At 30.9% G+C, this 5,706-nt stretch overlaps 1 non-coding gene across 1 annotated transcript; it reads left to right on the forward strand.

Moving 5' to 3' along the window:
* The first annotated feature begins 5,284 nt into the window (after positions 1-5,284).
* Positions 5,285-5,366, forward strand: TRNAS-GCU. The gene has a single exon. It is a non-coding gene; the product is annotated as a tRNA-Ser (tRNA).
* The last annotated feature ends 340 nt before the right edge of the window (positions 5,367-5,706 follow it).

Below are 5,706 nucleotides of genomic sequence, written 5' to 3' on the forward strand. Positions count from 1 at the left end.
TTGTAACATGTTTAATGGTCATAATGCCAAAAGTATTTTTATGAAATCATTTAATGAAGGGAAAATGAAATAAGAAAAAGTATGCAGCCAAGAAGGCATTTTTTTTAAAAAAATTTTTACAATCTAGCCCATTTAATTTACAAATAAACAATTATGCCCCTTGAATTTCACCTTTGTTGCAGCTAAACTTTATACAGTCAACAACAGGGAAGCTTTCCCCTTTAATGAAATCAAATTTCTTAAAATATAAGAATATCTATTTATTATTTATATAAAAATTAATAATTTAACATGTTGACAAGTTACTTTCACAGCAAAAGCGTTGAATTTTAAACATAACCAATTCTCCAATATAATATGTTTTAGAAAAGTGGTTTTCACAACCAGCTAAATTAACCTCATTTCTTGAGGTGAAAAGATAATATATTTTAGACGACTATTAATCCCCCTTCATTAACCATTTCTTAATTTTATAGGTTATGTTTAGCAAGAGCTTTTGGGAATCTTTAGCTAATAATTTTGGAAAAAAAGTTCTTATTGTGTTAAAAACTTTGTTTTGATTCAACTAACTTTAGGCCTTTAGCTTTTATTTGAAAGAAAAAGTTCCCAAATGAAACGTTTCTTAAAATAGCGTTTCATGAGCTTTAGCTTTTCAATGAATCTGTTAGTCATTAAAAGTACACAAATACCTCTTAAAGTTACAGCTATAGCAATTATACCAAACAATTTTAAAAATAAAAGCTCTATCTAACAGTTTTTCTTAAAAACTACAACCTACAGCTCCAACTAAAAGTTACAACTACTTTTGTCAAACATACCCGTAGTACTTAAAACAAGCTAGTGATTGTGAATCCAATACATAAATAAGGGAAAAGTAAGTTTCACAGTGAAGCGTTGAGTTTCAAACATAACCAATTCTCCAATATAATATGTTCTCGAAAAGTGTTTTTCATAACTAGCTAGATCGAGCTCAATTCTTGAGGTGAAAAGATAATACACTTTGGACGATTAATCCATTGCTTGATTATCTAGTGTGACCAGTCAATTGTTAAAGTTAGATGTCGTTATATCTTCTGGATATGCAAAATAAGAAACTCCACTATAGGGTCCCAATTACCAAAAAATTTAATTGAAAAGTGATTTTACACCTGACAAGAATCGAACCTCCAATCTATACTAATGATGTATTGTTAGTGCAAAATTACCACTAACGAGCCTAAAAAAGTTAAACAAATGAAAATTTGAGGACTCAAAGGAACGTCTATATACGTACATCAACACATTCGATAAGATTGCACATCTCACACCCTCGTAAAATCAACGTATCACAAATATACATTGCAAAATTGTACTCGATCTCTTACAATCTTAGAAGCCACGTCTGAACAATATATGGAAAGTTCAAAATGCCTCAAAGTTCGTATTACTCGTAATCTTTTACATCATAACTTTTCTTATATTATATGAATATATTTTTAGGGTGTAAACAACATTATACAGGAGTTAAACTTTTTCTTAGGTTTCCCGGCCGTTTCCCGTATCACGAAATATGTGGAGTTTATTTGTAATCTGTTTTTTGAAAAGCAAAAGATTCTATTTTTTTAGTATATAAAGATACATAAGATACCGGATTCTTAATGTTGTTAATAAATCTACCAAATTAGTTATATTTATTGTCTTCATATAATAAATATACATGTAAAGAAATTAAATACACAATTTCAACATTTCATAAATAAATTACCATATATTCCCATAAATAATTGGTAAACCACTTTTCAGAACCTAAATAATTTATTTAATTAGATTAGCTTTTGCGCAACGCGGCAATTGTAGTGTCGGCGACGGGTGTTGTCGGAAGCCGCAAGTATTGTATGATATTGGTGTAAAAGGTAATTGATGTAAAAACTGATAGTGTACATATTTTAAAAGTTTGAAATATATTAATGTTGTAAATTGAAGAATTTCATTAATGTTATTTGTATTACATCAATAAAAAAAATGGAAAGATATAGTAGAAAGTTTTAGAAAACCACTTTTCTAAAAGAAAAATAAGATTACTGATGACCTTGAACATACTGATCATGTGATCCATATTATTTCTCGAAAAAATGTCACAAATGGTCTCTGTGGTTTGTTATATTCGCATTTTGCCCCTTGTGTTTTTTTTCGTTGCAACTGGTCCTTGCCTTTTTCATTTTCGTTGTCAGAATCCCCTGACACTAACTTCTGTTAAATTTAGCCGTTAAATCTCTCACGTGCATATCACGTGAGGGCATTTTGGTCCATTTTGTAATTGCATGGACTGTTTGTGATAAAACAAACACCCTTCTTCTTCCTTTTTCTCCTTTTTTCCGGCTACCACCCCCACCACCACCACCACAATCCGGCCAATAATGATCATTATGCTTATTCTTTTTTTAGATCTAATCCTCCTCATCATCTCCAGATATTCATAGCATATCAACTAATAATAATAAGGGCATTCTCATCCTACTATACATAGTTATATTCTAAATATCATAATGAAACCATTTCACTAATTCACCATGGTTTCTTTTCCACAACACAAACACATGAGATTCATCCAAAATTTATTTATAATACCTTTTTTTCATTCAAAATTTATTATATATATAGAGATGTATGTATGTATCTGACTATCTACACATTCCTTTATATCCAAACTCAAATTTCCATATCCTCTTCAAGAATTCATTTAATTTTTCACCAACTCTAGATTCAATCTAAAACATAATATAACTCTGTATCTTCAAAATCTCTCTTTTGATATCTATATAATCACACGATATGTATATTTAATACATATGGATGATATACAAAAATGGGATGATTTACCCAAAACCATATTCATGTGATGTCGGTTCAAAAAATCCTAGGCCCACAAAAAATCTAATTAGAAAAAAAAAAAAAAAAAAAAAACTGAATAAGCCAAAGTTTTCCAACCATTCTTTAATGGAACATAGTCATACATATACACGGTTGGGATCATTTAATCGTGAAGAAATATATACCTCTGAAAATTGGTTACAACTTTTATCCACACAAAAAACCCAATATATACACACACAAAATACAACTAGAAACTTTTATTTTTCTAAAAAACATACTGTATATTACAAACCCACAAAACATAAATCCAAATACATACATACCAATCAAATGATGTTGGATATCAATTAAACAGTGTTAAAACTCCTACATACCGTTTACGATCATATCTTCATCCCGATGATCCGATAGATGACTTTAACCCGTTGAAAAACCCTCAAAAAGAACCCAAAAACCACCACCAAATCTCCGACCACCCATTTAATAGATATAGAATAGATATGGAAAGGTTATAGATTCAGATGCATATATAAATATTTGATTCTAGATCTGAAGTATTCACATAGATATAGATTGGTTCAGATGCATATATATAATATATATTTAATATTTAATTATCATTAATTAAATAATACTTTATCACAAACAGTCCCTGTAATTACAAAATGGACCAAAATGCCCTCACGTGATATGCACGTGAGGGATTTAACGGCTAAATTTAACAGAAGTTAATGTCAGGGACTTCTAGCAACGAAAATGATAAAGGCAGGGACCAGTTGCAATGTAAAAAAAGCACAAAGGGCAAAATGCGAATATGATAAACCACAGGGACCATTTGTGACATTTGATTTGGATATTTGAGAAATGAAATGAAGTTGTTAAAAGCATATTTGAGATCTCACCTACTATTTGATTTGGATCCATCCCGGGTCTCCATGAAAACCAGATCAACCGATCAAGATACACATATATTTAATTAATATATTCTAAAACCAAGCTAGCCATATATTTTGAATCAAAACAATTAATGTGAATCGATCGAAACTGATGATCAGTACCACTGTTTCATTATTAACGAAACGAGTTGAAGGACGCCATTCCCATAACAGGGACCGCGAAAGATGTCTCCATAAGAAGCATTTGTTGATGCTTATTCTCATTATAGCTTCCGCCATCGTGTTGCATTAAGAAGTCTTTTAAAATAATCGAATAGCACTCTTTCAACTTGCGTAAAACAATTGCCTTCTTTAATTTTATCCATTTAACTTGTATTCTTTTAATCATTCTTCTCACCATCACGGATCTAGATGACCGTTGTTCCCCTTGCAACTCATCCCGTTGTCCTCCCAATCTCACCGTTGGCAGCTTTCTCTTATTCCTACGTAGCCTCCAGAGGAATCTACGTCGACCGTTGTTTGTGGATACTACTGCTGTCTTGCTAGGTTGTTCCTTCTTTAACTTATTGTCGACACTACTACTAGAAAATGTTGCGGTGTTTGGAGCTAAAGCCATGATTCTACAGTTTGGGGATGAATTGAATGGGAGCTTGCTAGGAGTTGATTATAATAATTAGGATTGAAGAATGTGTATCATATATCACGTATGAGTATGAGACGATGGATACTAACGATATCAAAATGTATATATGAGTATTTTTTTTTTCTTGCATTTATATCAAGGCTCTTGCACATGCAATTAAGCTAAATATATGAGTCATTATTATTGACCAAGTGCCGATGCTTTCTATGGCCCCCATATGATACGATGATGTGTGATATCTACATCGATCTTGTATAGCAATCTAACCGACTTTTTATATTATTTATAATTAGCTTAATAATGCAATTATTGACATGACTTAAAAAGTGTGAATAAAAGAAAGTCAAATGAATAGTATACAAGAGTTTAAAAACGTATTTAGATCTATTCGTCTATACTCTATTTTGTAGATACGTAAATATGAAAATGTACATAGCGAGGATGAAGTTAGTGGCTTAGTTTAGTCGATGTATATATACCTCATTTGTAATGATTTTTAAATCAATGAAAATAAAAGTATTTCCCTCAAATGTTCTATAATAAATTCTCTTAAGTTTCTATGGTGTCACTTACAATTGAATTCATAAACACTTACAATTCCGGCTAAATCACCGGTGTTTTCGGACAAGCTCTTTCATATTTTATGGACAATCCATTACACTCTTTTACCTTTATTCATTTCGTTTCATTTCATTATTAATCATACTTAAAAAATTCAATCAAAATCAAACAAAATTACTGGATCAAGTGTTTATCAGCATATATTGTAAATTATGATTATAATTCTTATAATATAAGCGTTGAGAAGCAGAACTAATTAGCAACTTTTTTAGAGTGGTGTTTCAAGACAATCTACACTAATAAAAGGATAAAGGAAATGAATTACAACAACGACGCTTTGGCCGAGTGGTTAAGGCGTGTGCCTGCTAAGTACATGGGGTTTCCCCGCGAGAGTTCGAATCTCTCAGGCGTCGTTTTATTTTTTGTATTTTGTTTTTTCTATTCTTGAATCTAAAGAACCCCATATTTGATACACCGACCTCTGCCATTAACAATTAAAATTTTACATTTATATATTGTATTTATTATGCTTTTAATAATACAGTAAGAACATAATTTTGTTTTTTTTTTATAATCTTGATCGAGCATTATTATCTGCTAATGAAGCAAATACAATGTGGGATGATTAGAATGTTGAAACTTTGGCTGTCAATATCTTTTTATGTTTTCATTATCTTTTTTTGTTTTTATTATCAATTTAGTTATATGAATGATGTGTAGGGGCGGAGCTACTTTAGACATAGAGTGGGCCAC

This window comes from Erigeron canadensis, chromosome 4, assembly GCF_010389155.1.
Source record: "Erigeron canadensis isolate Cc75 chromosome 4, C_canadensis_v1, whole genome shotgun sequence".
NCBI classification, from domain to species: Eukaryota; Viridiplantae; Streptophyta; class Magnoliopsida; order Asterales; family Asteraceae; genus Erigeron; species Erigeron canadensis.